At 44.4% G+C, this 14,807-nt stretch overlaps 1 protein-coding gene across 1 annotated transcript in view; it reads left to right on the top strand.

Annotated features, from left to right (window-relative positions):
* Positions 1-14,807, top strand: part of HPSE2 (heparanase 2 (inactive)) — a 225,399-nt gene that overhangs the window by 20,524 nt on the left and 190,068 nt on the right. The window lies entirely within an intron of this gene.

Raw genomic sequence — 14,807 nt, forward strand, 5'->3', positions numbered from 1 at the left:
AAGTCAAACTACAATGGAAGAGAAGGGAAACATAAAAACAGACAGGGGAAACAATGGCATTTTTACTGGCAAGAGGAAAAAATAGAAGCTATCTAAAACTCAACATATCCCATTTTATTATGATAATAAAAAACATAATTTCACTAAACTTTATATGAAGACTTCTAGCAGTAAAGTCAAATAAATAATTGGTGTATTTATTTTACTAAGATTTATTAAGATTTTTATTTGAAGCTATACATTGACATAGACATCTAAGTTTTAAATATGAACGTAAAAGTTCAACCATGTGCCATATTTTGTTTTTCTCACCATTTTAAAGGTCTCCATGTCTCTGCCGTGGGAGAAAATCCCGGCAGCTTCGGAGAGAAAATTTTGGCAGAATCAGTTGATTTCAATTCTAGTTTGATGATGTCACTGCCCTCACTTGGGAGAGAGACAATAAACAGTGAGGATGAGACGAGAGAGAGGAAAACATACCCCATACAGGTGCAATCTTTCCAGCACAATCCTGCATAAAAGATTTTTTTTTTTTTTTACAGCATTGAAACTGGGGACTTCCGGCGAGATTCCCCCAAACCCGAGTTACTGGTGTAGTTAGTGGTGTCTCTGATCCCCCCCCATGCGAAACAAAATAGTCACCAAATCTTGCATTTCGTGCGGGCCAATAGGAGGCTGCAACATCATCATTTGCAGCTTCCTATTGGACGCTCATTTAAATCCCCTCAGGAAACAATAAGTATCTCTGGTTCCAGTGCTGTAAAATAAAATTAGCATTTAGGTGGGATTGCTGGTTTAATACAACATTGTTCAGCGGTTTGTAGATATTGAGATTTCATTTGACAAAATAGGGTTCTGCGTGTAATTGACAGCACTTTTATGTAGGATGTTTAGCTGAAGGTAACTTTTGGGTTGGGATTGCAAATATAATGCACACAGAGATGTGCTCAAAATCACGTAAATACAAAAAGTACAAATTGCGCAGATTAAAACCCAGCCACAGGCTTGTTCATTCATCAAGACCAACACCCTAACCCAGGGGTAGCCAACCCAGTCCTCAAGTGCCACCAACAGGTCAAGTCGAAGACTGAGCCACTGATTGAGCCACCTGTGCTGACTCAGGGATAGCCTGAAAACTTGACCTGCTGGTAGCTCTTGAGGACTGGAGTTCGCCACCACTGGCCTAACCTCTATATTACACCTCCAACCCTAATTTGCTTTCTTGTGGTATTAGTAAGGCCATTTAAATGTCAATTGATATCGCAGCAGTCTACCAGTATATACATGTGAAATCGGGCATCCTTTTTACTTAATAGTACATTTCCCTGATTCATGCCCTGATACACCTATAATACTGAAAATAAATAGAATATGATGCCAGGGTAAAAAGATACGGCAGTTCCCCATTTTCTGTGCTCCGTCTTGTTAATTGAATATAACAGTAGATGTGAAGGGATTTCTACATTTGACTTGGGTTGCTTTTCTTTCTCCGCATGTGCACTCTACATGAACCCAGTAAATATTAAAGAGATAATAGCAGACAGACACAGCCAGCGCTGTGTTTTGTTCATGGCAGCGTTGTTTGAATTAGCAGGTGAATATCCCATTATGGGTTGAAACATCTCTGATATGGCACATTTTTTTAGCAACAGATATTAGCCACTAACAGCTACAAATGCCAGTTAGAGATATACCATCTTTCTACGGAACCATGCAGAGTCATGATGTGCTACGCAATATATGATCTGTTGTATATGCTTAACATGCAGGGTCCTCCAGCACTGGATAACTTCAAGTGTATCTAAAAATTAATACTAGCTTAGTCTGTTTGGTTCAATCCATGTAATAATAATAACGTTATTTCATATGGTGCTTTTCTCCCAATGGGACACAAAGCGCTTCACAATTACACTATAGTGCGCGGTAAACAGCACACATAATTTTTTTACATACACAGTCCCTGCCAAAATGAGCTTACAATCTATGTTTTTGGTACCTGAGGCACAGGGAGATAAAGTGACTTGCAAAAGGTCACAAGGTGCCAACACCAGGAATTGAACCCCAGTTCAACCCCAGTTTCATTGCTTACAGTGTCGTTAGTCACTGACCTGCTCCTTCAGCCCTAGCACAGATGAGACATTATGAAGGTTTGAAAATCAATATACTGTATGTTTACATTTTGTAATATGTAATGGTGTTAACTATGCATCATTTAAGAGTAAACTGGATAAAACTCCTAGTGGATTCTGTATCAAGCTCCTAAGAGGTGCTTTTGAATGCTCAACATCAATGTTTACTTGTTTTTCCTCTTGTTACTATGAATGTAAAATCAGAACATGTTACTTGCATAATTTGATATATCTTATTTGACATGGTCTCCCTATCCCCTCCCTTTCTACCCTAACCTCTGCACAAACCCTTCACTTAATACAGTGACATTATTATATATATATATAAAAATATATATATATATATATATATATATATATATATATATATATATATATATATATATTATATTATCCTTTTTTGTATAAATGTACAGCAAAACATAGCATAATACATAACCACCTCAGTGTCAGTGTCTTTCATGTTGTATTGACATGAATCATTCACAGTGTGTTTTCGCTTCATATAATATGCTTGGATTTTTATGTGCACATCAAGCTACTGCAGATGTGTTCCCATTATCACTATAGTAATTGACTATATTATCATCTATAGCGTTGAAAGGTAAACGTATGGAGCTGTACTCTCCCTAAATACATTCCCCTCACACACGGAGAGGCGGTGCCCGCCTTTGCTTCAACAATAACTTCTTAAAAGAAGCTTCAGACATTTTTCACATTTTTAGCCAAAATTGAACCGAAGAGGTGGCGACTTTATACAGAACCACTGCTTTTTTATTATTACATTTGTTTACAGGAGAGGTCAAAAGGTTTGGGTTCCAGCTGTTCTTCTTAAAGAAAGAATACTTTAATTTTAACGCCCGGGCTCAAAATATTTTCAAGCAACCCTAATGACTCTTTGATCTTGTTGCAAGACAGTTTTGAAATGGTGACAAGTTTCCTCTTTAATTATTTCATTATCCTTGATAGATTACCAGACAAGCATAACAAAATGTTTCATTAAATGAAACTGGCTTTTCTAAATATTATCCTTTATGTGTGATTAATAAGTTGCTGATGGGTATAAATCTGTCAACACGGGTCTGTATTTGCCCTAACATCTAAATATTATCATAATATTTATACTTGTAAAAATAAATGTTTAACTGTTCCATATAAGGCAATTGTTTTATTATAATATTTTTTATTCTTTCAATTTATGAATATGTACATATAGACATGTTGTGGTGTATGTTATACATTTACCCTGCCAAAAGGTAAATATCGGGTGTGTGGTTATATATATATAATATAGCTGGCATTTTTAATTATCTGCATAAAATTGATTACATTAGTCAGACAGGACTTCATTCTCCAGGACCATAGACATAACCATTAGACATGGTAGTTTCTTGTCCTGCCTGCTCAAATAACAGAGCTTCAGTAGTTCAGCGATATGTAGCAACCTATATCTGTAGCATTTGCACAGGGTAATCAATTGCATAATGTAACAAGTATAGTGTCAAAACACCCCAGCTGTTTTTATTATACTCCAAAACTGGACATGTATATATGTATTGATCTAGTTTTTCATGTTGTTGCGAAAAATTACTGGTAGGCATATTTTGTTGTTTTTGGGAGTACATCACAAGCATTTCATCATTATTATTTTACATTACATTCTCTAATGCAGGAGTGTCCAACTTTAGTCCTCAAGGGCCACCAACATGTCAGGTTTTCAGGATATCCCTCATTCAGCACAGGTGGCTCAATCAATGGCTCAGTCTTCGACTGAGCCATTGATTGAGCCACCTGGGCTGTAGGAGGGATATCCTGACCTGTTGGTGGCCTTTGAGGACTGGAATTGGCCACTCCTTCTCTAAGGCGAGCTAAACTAAAACCAACATGTGTCCGTGAAAAGCCAAAGGTGACACCACTTCTAAACATCCTTAGATCACACAGATTTACCTGGTTTGGTGATATCAACATTGAATCAAGCATCGCCCCAGGAAAAGCAGCCGGTGCACCCCCTGGAAATCAGTGTCATGTACTAGAAGACTTATATACAGTATATTTAACATTGTGACCTTAAAACAGTTTCACTCTGGTCAAGTACTTTCCATTAAAATATCTTCTTTTGTTGATCATCCCTTTGGGTGTCTGGATGGTGACAGCTACTTTTACGATAAATGTACATGTGACATCTGTTTCTAAGCAAATACAGCGAAAGGTATTAGCTTTATTTATGTGCGTCATAATGGAATACACGGCAAAGAAACAGGAAAATAAAATTAGACCTCACAGTATTATTCTGGAAGGTGTCAGGATTGCGCATTGTTCATGCCCCCTTGGCGCGTCATGCCAATCATCTGGAGGGGCACGCGGACTCCCGCGTGTGTACGCAGAACAGAAGATCCTCCCAGACACGTGCCCGCAGCAAAGAGCGAAACCTTGGTGGTGGCGCGCCGCACGCTCGTCGCGCGCTCCCTGCGCGTGCACGCCGTTCTGCAATTAATGGCGGGACCAGCCTCAGCTGCCTCACACCTGAATCAAAGGTAACTTCATCCTGTCGGCTTTCTACTTACTTCTAGCACACTCCTTCCTGCCTCCCCTTCATTGGTTCGTCTCCCTACTTATATCCTGACTCTGCTATCCGGACTTAGCCCCGCGGTATATATACACATCTCCACCTCATCCCCGTGGTCTAGTTCAGGTTGTAGTGAGCTTCCATGACATTATGCTCAGCCCAACAAACCTGGTCCCCGCTGAGGTGGGTCGACAACTGCAGAAGATTGAGGCTATGTTTAAACAAGTGGAGGGATGTCTGAATCAGAAGAACCAGCATATGGAGGGGTTCCAATGTGCTGTAGGGGCCTGGATACCTGGGTTATAGCTCTCAATCTGATCAGCACTGCGCCTGCGGTGCCGGCTCCAGCCACTGTTCCCCTGACCCCAAGTTCTGAGCCATGCTTTCCTACCCCTAACTGCTATGGGGGTGACCCTCTGGGATGTCAGGGGTTCCTCAACCAATGCGCTATTCACATTGAACTTTTACCTGTACGTTTTCATCCCAACACTCTAAGGTGGCGTACATTATTTCCCTTCTGACGGACGACGCCTTGGCATGGGCCTCACCGATCTGGGAGCAGAGACCGGATTTGACCTCTGATTTCGACCGGTTCACCGCAGAGTTACGAAGAGTCTTCGACACACCAGGGAGGAAGGTAACGGCAGCCTCCACTATTTTAAATATCTCACAGGGGGATCGTACCGTGGCTCACTACGCTCTGGAGTTTTGTACCATCGCCACCGAGACCGGTTGGAACGACGAAGCCTTGACGGCGGCATTCTGGCAAGTGCTGACCGAGAACCTCAAAGATGAGCTGGCAGCATTAGAACATCCCGCGGGATTGGAAGCCCTGGTGGCCCTCTGCATATGTATTGACCAACATCTCCTGGAAAGAAGGATGGAGAGAGGAAGGCGCCAACGGAGTACTCCCGCATTCTTTTCTGAGCCGGCTACAAGCGGAAATCTTCCACCTGCAGCCATGGACGATCACATGCAACTGGGACTTACCCGTTTTTCCAATGGTGAGAGACAGCGTAGACGCCGCTCCAGACTATGTCTGTACTGTGGTAACGGTGGACACTTAGTTGCTACTTAGTTGCCGGGAAATGCTACCTCCCTGTGAAAGCCGAGAGGAGCATCCAGGGTCTACATCCCTATAATTCTATGCGGAGACAACTTTAGGACTGCCACACGGGCCTTCCTGGACTCGGGGTCAGGGGGCAACTTTATTGACCAGGGATTTGCAGAGAGGAACAAAATACCCCTAACAGAGAAGGATCACCCCGTAGGTCTCGAAGCTATCGATGGCCGTCCACTCCAACCAGCCTTCATCACTCTACAAACTTTACCCTTTCTTTGCAGGCCGATGAAGGCCATTCCGAGAGCATACAATTAGATGTCATTTGCACCCCCTCCGTGGACTTAATCTTAGGACTACCATGGCTCCAGCACCATTACCCTCAAATTGATTGAACGGGAGTCTTGCCGATCCATTGGAACATCCAGTGTCAAAGGAAGTTTCGGTCTCCTTCCAAAAGTCTAGGTGGAGTGCTACTGCCTGAACCAAGAAATCAGCTGCCTGAGATGTACAAAGAGTTCCGGGACGTCTTCGATAAGGGGCAGGCCGAGGAACTACTGCCCCATCATCCCTACAACTGTCCTATAGATCTTCTGCCCAGTGCTACTCTTCCCAGGGGGTGCTCCTATCCTTTGTTGGTCCTGGAGACCAAGGCCATGAGGCAGTACATTCAAGAGAATCTTCAGAGGGGCTTCATCTGGAAGTCTTCTTCACCTGCTGGTGCAGGGTTCTTTTTCGTAAAAAAGAAGGATGGGTTGCTCAGGCCGTGTATCGATTACCGGGGGCTCAACTAAATAACGGTTAAAAACCGTTACCCTCTGCCCTTGATCTCAGAGCTGTTCGATAGGCTCCAAGTTGCCACCATCTTCACTAAACTGGATCTGCAATGAGCATACAATTTGATAAGAATCCGTCAGGTGGACGAGTGGAAGACGACCTTCAACACTCGGGACGGGCATATTTGGTGATGCCCTTCGGCCTTTGCAACTCACCCGCGGTGTTCCAAGATTTCGTAAATGAGAACTTCAGGGATCTACTCGACCAACACGTGGTCGTAAATCTGGACGATATCCTGATTTTTTCCAAAGATTCTTCTGAGCACCCGGAACATGTAAAACAAGTTCCCAAAAGACTACGAGCTAATCACCTCTTCGCCAAACTAGAGATGTGCCAGTTTCACCAGTCCTCAACTACCTTCTTGGGATACATCATAGATCATCATGGGACTTGCCATGGATCCAGACAAGGTCAAGGCAATCATAGACTGGCCACGTCCGCTATCCCTCAAGGCTGTGCAGAGATTCCTCGGATTCGCAAACTACTACTGGGGTTTATCCAGGGGTTTTCTTCAGTGGTAGCACCCATTATGGCCTTGACCCAAAAGGGAGCCGATCTGGCCCAGTGGTCTCCTGAAGCCATCAGAGCTTTTGAAAAGTTAAAAAGGCCTTCATCTCCGCACCTATACTGGTACATCCGGACCCGGTTCTACCCTTCACCCTCGAAGTAGACGCTTAAGATTTCAGAGCAGGGGCTGTACTTTCCCAGAGGAGAGAGCCTCAGTCCAGGCTTCACCCGTGCGCATTCTTTTTGAAAAAAATTCTCCCGCTGAGAGGAACCATGATGTGGGAAATCAGTAGCTCCTCGCTATTAAAATGGCTTTGGAGGAATGGAGACACCTACTCGAAGGCACAGAGACCCCCATCACCATCTTGACCGACCATAAGAACTTACTTTATATTGAAGGTGGGCGTCGCTTGGGGTCCTGTCAGGCACAATGTTTTTCAACCGCTTCAATTTCGTCATATCCTACCTTCCCAGTTCCAAGAATATAAAAGCGGACGCACTCTCTCGGGAATTCCTGGTAGAGGGTAAATTGAAAGATCACCAGAAGGCTATACTTCCCACGGCCTGTATCCTTTCAGCTAACGTCTTCGGCGCTCTACCAGATATCAAAAGACAACAGAGCAAGATTCCAGAGGGTCTTAGGGTACCAGTGGAATGCCTGTTCACTCCTCGGACATTCCACAGACAAGTACTGTAATGGAATGGTACAAAACAAATTAGCCATTCATAGCTCCAAGAATAGCTGGACAAAGATCTGCAAGTAATGGAATGGGGCCACGCATCTAAAATGGCATGCCATCCGGTACAAGGAGGACAATCGACCTCTTGGAATGCACCTTCTGGTGGCCTGGTATGCGTAAGGACATTAGGAACTTTGTGTCGTCTAGTGTCATATGCACTCAGAACAAAACGTCCCGCAATAGAACCCCAAGTCTTCTTCAGCCTCTTCCTATTCCAGAGCGTCCTTGGACCCATCTATCAAGGGATTTTATTGTGGAGCTACCCAAATCCAGGGGGATGGATACTATTCTTGTGGTAATAGACTGCTTCTCGAAACAAGCACATTTTATTCCACTCAAGGGCCTTCCCTGTGCCGCCAGATTGTCCGAAATATTCATAAAAGACATCTTCAGACTTCACGGGACACCGCAAGTCATTGTATCAGACCGAGGGTCACAATTTGTATCCAAGTTCTGGAGGGCTTTCTGCCTAAAACTAGGTATCAAATCACATTTTTTCTTCGGCTACCACCCCCAGACCAACAGGCAAACGGACAGAACCCACCAATCTCTCGAACAGTTTATCTGCTGTTTTATATCAGACACACAGGACAATTGGGTGGATCTGCTTCCGTGGGCAGAATTCGCGCACAACAACTTATGCAACGAATCCACGCAACAATCTCCCTTCTTCATCAATCATGGTTTTCATCCCTCCACTCTTCCTTCCTCAGTTCCCAGTTCGGGGGTTCCTGCCGTAGAAGACAGGATCCAATATCTCCAGAGGTCTTGGGAGTGAATTCAAAGAAACTTGAGATATGCCATTTCCCTACAAAAAAACAGGCTGATCGTCATCGCCAGGAGATTCCTACCTACATTCCAGGACAAAGAGCCTGGCTGTCTACAAAAAATATCCGCCTTAAAGTATCTTCGCCCAAACTGGCACCCAGGTTTATCAGACCATTCCCCATCTTAGAAAAGGTCAACCCAGTCGCCTACCAGTTAAAGCTTCCCCCGACGATGAGGATTCCATCGGTATTTCACGTATCACGCCTGAAACCTTTCTTACTGGAACCCAAATCTTCCGCTCAGGATGTAACACCTCGACCCATCTTAGTGGACGGCCAACAGGAGTTCTAGGTTCGGGCTATCCTCAACTCTAGGCTATCAAGGGGGATAGTACCTCGTACATTGGAGGGGATTCGGTCCCGAAGAGCGGGAATGGATTCCTGGTTGATTCGAAAATTTTCACCGAAGATATCCGTCAAAGCCATCCCAGGATCGCCCGGATGTCTTCCCTGAAGAGGGGAGTACTGTCAGGATCGCGCATGGTTCACGCCCCTTGGCACATCACGCCAATCATCCGGAAGGGCGCGCGGACTCCTGCCTGTGCGCGCACTCACACAGAACAGGCGACCCTCCCGGACACGTGCCTGCGAAGGCAGCAAAGAGCAAAACCTTGGGGGTGGCGCGCCCACCGCGTGCCGCACGTCGCGCTCTCTCCGTGCGTGCACGTCGTTCTGCAATTAATGACGGGACCAGCCTAAGCTGCATCACACCTGAATCAAAGGTAACTTCATCCTATCGGCTTTCTACTTAATTCTAGCGCACACCTCCCTGCCTCCTCTTCATTGGTTCGTCTCCCTACTTATATCCATCCAGTCCTCTGTCTTGTCGCTGAGCATAGACCCTTGGTTATGCACCGTGCTCATTGCAGCTTGAGCTTACTTGTATCTGAACCTGTCTTGATCTCAGTTGTGACCCCTGCCTGTACCTGACCCATCCCCAGACTTCGGCACATTATTGGACTTCTGCTCTCTCCACTCCATGACCACGGCTTACGGACTACGACTATTCTCTTCTCTCCAACCCCGGACCACGGCAAGTACTATGACCTGTAGAAAGGAGCTTGTGGGGAGCGCAGATGTCACCATATGTGGGAAGATAAATGAAAATATATAGTGTAGTATGTTCTACAGAAAAACAACTTAATGAATCACAGTTGGGGACTCACAATTTCCCAATGGAATAACAGCAATGGGTATGATCGTGTTGAATTGAAGATTCTCTCAATTGGATGTACCAGGTCTCGGCAGGATAAGCCCTCAATGACAAAGATGACACACTTAGTGCAACATTGCATGTTCAGTATGTATATATTTTAGGTAATAAGTATTGCGCTTACATTTTGCACTATGTGCATAGACACATAAAAATAATGATGCGCAGCTCGTGTGTCCACCGCCAGCCCCGCTTCCGAGATCGCGTCGCGTCACTTCCGGTTAGCCCGTCACGTCACTTCCGGTTGCGATCGATCGCAGAATTGGAACAAACGAATCAGGGAGGTACTGGATACACTCGTAGACTGCTGCAGTTCAACGCTACACGTTTCGCTTGTTTCCAAGCTTCGTCAGGAGTCATGATGTAAGTGCAATACTTATTGCCTAAAATATATACATACTGAACATGCAATGTTGCACTAAGTGTGTCATCTTTGTCATTGATGGCTTATCCTGCCGAGACCTGGTACTTCCAATTGAGAGAATCTTCAATTCAACACGATCATACCCATTGCTGTTATTCCATTGGGAAATTGTGAGTCCCCAACTGTGATTCATTAAGTTGTTTTTTCTGTAGAACATACTACACTATATATTTTCATTTATCTTCCCACGTATGGTGACATCTGCGCTCCTCACAAGCTCCTTTCTACAATCAACGACAGGAGAAATTGGATGTTCTCCTTAGAGGGTTGAGCTGCGACGTTCACTTTTTTATATATTCACTTATACACATAAGAGCACTTTTTTCATTTTTATTAACAGATTTAATATATCCTTTATTGCACCTCTATAAGAAGCGCCTCACATACCTTTTTTGCACTAAGTACTATGACCTACCTACATTCTCCTACCCTGACCCGGCTACACATCCCTGACTCTGCTATCTGGACTTGGCCCTGTGGTTGTAGGGCGGCGGTATATATACATCCCCATTTCGGCCCCGCGGTCTAGTCCAGGTTGTAGTGAGCATTCGTGACAGAAGGAATGCAAATAAAAATACCACTTGTGGGTACATTTGCATGTCTCAGCCAGGTCCGCAACCCTGTATTTCCCCATTATTTCCTAGCATTCAATGCTTCCACTGCAGTCAGGGATTCTAGGTAATGACATACAAATGAGCACTCACAGTATGTCACCTTCTGGAAGGAAACAAATTACTATAGATATCTCATTTAGCCTGGCATCTGATTTTATTGTATACAACCCTAAAACTTATAGCATCATTTCCATGTTTTAACAACCCTTTTGTATGAAATAACCCCGGCCATGAAGTATGTATGATGAATTCAATACACTGTCACTTCTGATTACATGCTCTGACGCCAACCTGTCACTGATGCAATCAGCAGGGTAATAACCAGAGCAAGATATTTTTTGTTTGTTCTCCCTAATGTCACTTCAAGAGTTAGATCACCTGGGAAAGAAACATCAATAACAAAATTCCAGATGGCACACTCGTGGTCTTCCAGCTGTGGACAATTAGTCCAAGTCAGGCAATCTTCCTTTGTGTTGATCTTTCTGAAGAGCAGTGCTTCCCATTCGTCATGCTTCTCCAATTGCAAAAGTATATATGGAATTATTTCGTTTTGTTCCTTAGCTCCTCTTGAACTTTTATCATTTGCCTCCTAACAAGCTGAACTGTATTAACATCTCTTTTCTTCTGAAAATTTGTTAAAGAGCCACATCTCATTTTTTTTCTTATTAAAAGATGAAAGAGTTGGTTCCTAATAAGATTTAGTATTCACTTGTTCTGTAATATGGAAATAATACTTGTGTAGGCATGAAAGCCAGACAGTAGAAGTAGAGATTTCTCTTGGAATTGCTTTCACTGGTAAGAACTGATTATTTGTTATCATAAAAAGGATCAACACAAACTTCTGGATCCCTGTCCCCCTGCATAAGCTCAAACGTTGTCATCTTCATTTATGAAGTGTAACATACAGTATGTACTAAAGTTAAGCATTTATGTTAGTTATTCCTTCAAAGAATTCAGCAATTAAGTTTGCATTTCATTTATATGCCACATTTAGCCTTTAGTTAAGGGCCTTTAGATATTTCTCTTTAAAAATATTATTAGTTGTAATACATTTATACTTGCTAGTGGCTTAAAATACAGGTTCTCAGTGTGGTAACTGTTGGCACAGAACACGAGTACTGTATGGAAAAAAGATAAAGATGGGCCCACCAAAGAAGTTTTGAGCTGCCCTGTGTAACGTTTCTCGAGGCAAACATAGCCCTGATGAAGGTTCCGGCGAGGACCGAAACACTGACTATGTGGAAGAACTTCTAAATACACAATTTTTCTAGCCCAATCCTGCAGTAAGAACGCCGGGTGAAGTATATGGTTATCTATTAATTGTGCTAGCACATGTCACAACATGCCAATTGCATAAAGTATATTTGGGAGGTGTGCCTTTATTTATTTATTTATTTATTTATATATATATATATATATATATATATATATATATATATATATATATATATATAACAGAAAAAAAGAAGACAAAAAGTGCCTGATGTTCGTGTAATAACGTAAGTAAAATTTAATATAACATAGACATCACGATTGAAAACTCACAAGATTCCAAACAATAAAAGCATTGTATGAGTGATACTCATGCTCCGACCCGTCGTGTGTTGTCGCCGCGGCGTCTCTGTTTATATAAAACACAATTTGCATTAGGCTGCGCTTATAGTGCTGGCGACGGCGACAGCGACGCGACGTCACAACAAATGCATTAAAGGGTCGTGTGCGCTTATAGTAAGCGTGACGTGACGGCGCGACAGCTTGGTCGCGATCACTGGAAATCATCTGAATTTGATTTTCCAGCGACTGCAGCCTGATGTCGCCGTCGCCGGCACTATAAGCATAGCCTTTTGGAGTTTAGGTGTATTATGCCCTAACATCCACACCCCCGAACTCTTTTGGACCAGCTATGCGGCTGAACCAAACTCCATGCTATCTGACACCCTCTAACATCCTCCCCTGCAAACCTTAGTAGGACCAGTTGTGCGGCTGGACCAAACTTTATCCTGATGCATACTAAGCCACTTTACCTGTTGTTTCAACTTTGCCCCTTATTCCCTTTAGATTGTAAACTTTTATGTGCATGGTCCTTGTGACAGGGTGAATGAACGTCACCAGCCATATACCTGGCAAACCTATGTTTAGGCTTGCAGTGCAGCAGTGACGAGGTTAAGTTTCAGGTGAAAAGGGTTGCTTCATTAGTCTGACCCCAGCTGCATAATCAAGGTGTTTTAAAACCCCCAGGCTGTACACACATGCAAGCTAGCTGGTCAGGAGACAAGACTGAAAGACTGAAGAGATTACTGCTATAAGGTCTGTTTTCAAAGTACTTGTGTGATGAACTGTATGTATCCTGCATGCTGAAGAGAGGCTGCCTTGTTTTCTCTGCTGAAGAGAAGCTATTTTGTTTTTGTATGCTGAAGAGAAGCTATTTTGTTTTTGTGTGCTGTATGTTTTAAGGCTCAATAAATAAGCCTTATCAAGAGAACCCACGTGTGTGGTTGCATGTACCCTGCAACATATGGTGTCAAAAGTGCTGGGATTTTGAGAGGCCCCTGCAGTTGAAGGGCCACACACACACACAAAAATGAGAAAAATGGAAGAATTTTTAAAAGAGTTTCTGAGCGAGCAGACCAGACAGCAGGGACTGTTAATGCAGGAGCAAGCCCAACTGCTATTGCAGCAGCAAACCCAGCTCCTAACCCAGCAGCAGGCAGCACAGGATGAGTGGATGGCCAAGCTGCTGACCCAATTCCAGGGTTCTGCCAGTCCAGAACTTGCAAACAAACCCCCGGTACTCCTGAGGAAAATGGCTCCGAACGAGGATCCAGAGGCTTTTCTACTGACGTTTGAAAGGGTTGCCGAAGCCCAGGGCTGGTCTGCAGACCGCTGGGCAATCGCTTTGGCCCCACTCCTTATAGGAGAAGCCCAGGCCGCATATCAGGGCCTCCCAGTGGACCAGGCAATGGATTACAAACAAGTAAAAGCCGCCATACTGGATTGCTTAGGTCTGACCCCAGAGACCTACCGGCAGCAGTTCCGAAACCTGAAGTACACCTCTAAGATGAGACCCCGGGTCCTAGCTCAGCGGTTATTGGACTTGTGTAACCGCTGGATACAACCTGAGCAACACACTAAGGAAACTGTTCTTGAACAAGTTGTGTTGGAACAATTCCTACAAGTAATAACCCCTTCCACACGCTCTTGGGTAAAACGCCATGCTGCTGATACCCTAGCTTTGTCGGTCCGACTCGTTGAGAACTTCCTTGGGGCCGAGGACCAGGCGAGTGTCTTGGACCCGACGGATCCGGCTTTACCGGCGCTTGCGGACGCCCAAAGAGGGAGACCGGACCAACGGGGAAACTACGGCCCCTCCATACGCAACCGCCAAGTGCCACGAAAGGAGCAGTCCTTCCAACAAGGAAGAAGTAAAATGCCGGGCACCGCCGAGACCCTCATCCCCTTCCTGATGTCGGCTTGTCGCCAAATGAGAGGAACTTCCGAGGACGTCGCCCACAGGACCCACCAGATGCCTGGTCTCCAGTATCCGGTCCAGCGGAGCGCTATCCGCAGCACCCTCCTGCGAGGGAACCCTCTCCATGTTCCGCCTGCGGAGAACAAGGCCACCGGCATGTGGACTGTCCACAGATGGATTGTCCCTTCAGCAGGACCGTCGCCTCGGCCTTCACTGAAGAAAATTACAAGCCCTGGTTTCTTCCAGCCCAGGTTGGGGGAAAAAACTTCCAGGCCCTTGTAGATTCGGGCTCTGGGGAAACTCTGGTCTTCCAGGAACTGTTACCGCCTAACGTGCGTTCTTTTGACTCCATGGAGTATAGAATTTATACACGGCGATGTAAAACGGTATCTGACGGCCAAAATCCGGCTATAGGTAAAAG

The sequence above is a fragment of the Ascaphus truei genome, chromosome 8 (genome assembly GCF_040206685.1).
Source record: "Ascaphus truei isolate aAscTru1 chromosome 8, aAscTru1.hap1, whole genome shotgun sequence".
NCBI classification, from domain to species: Eukaryota; Metazoa; Chordata; class Amphibia; order Anura; family Ascaphidae; genus Ascaphus; species Ascaphus truei.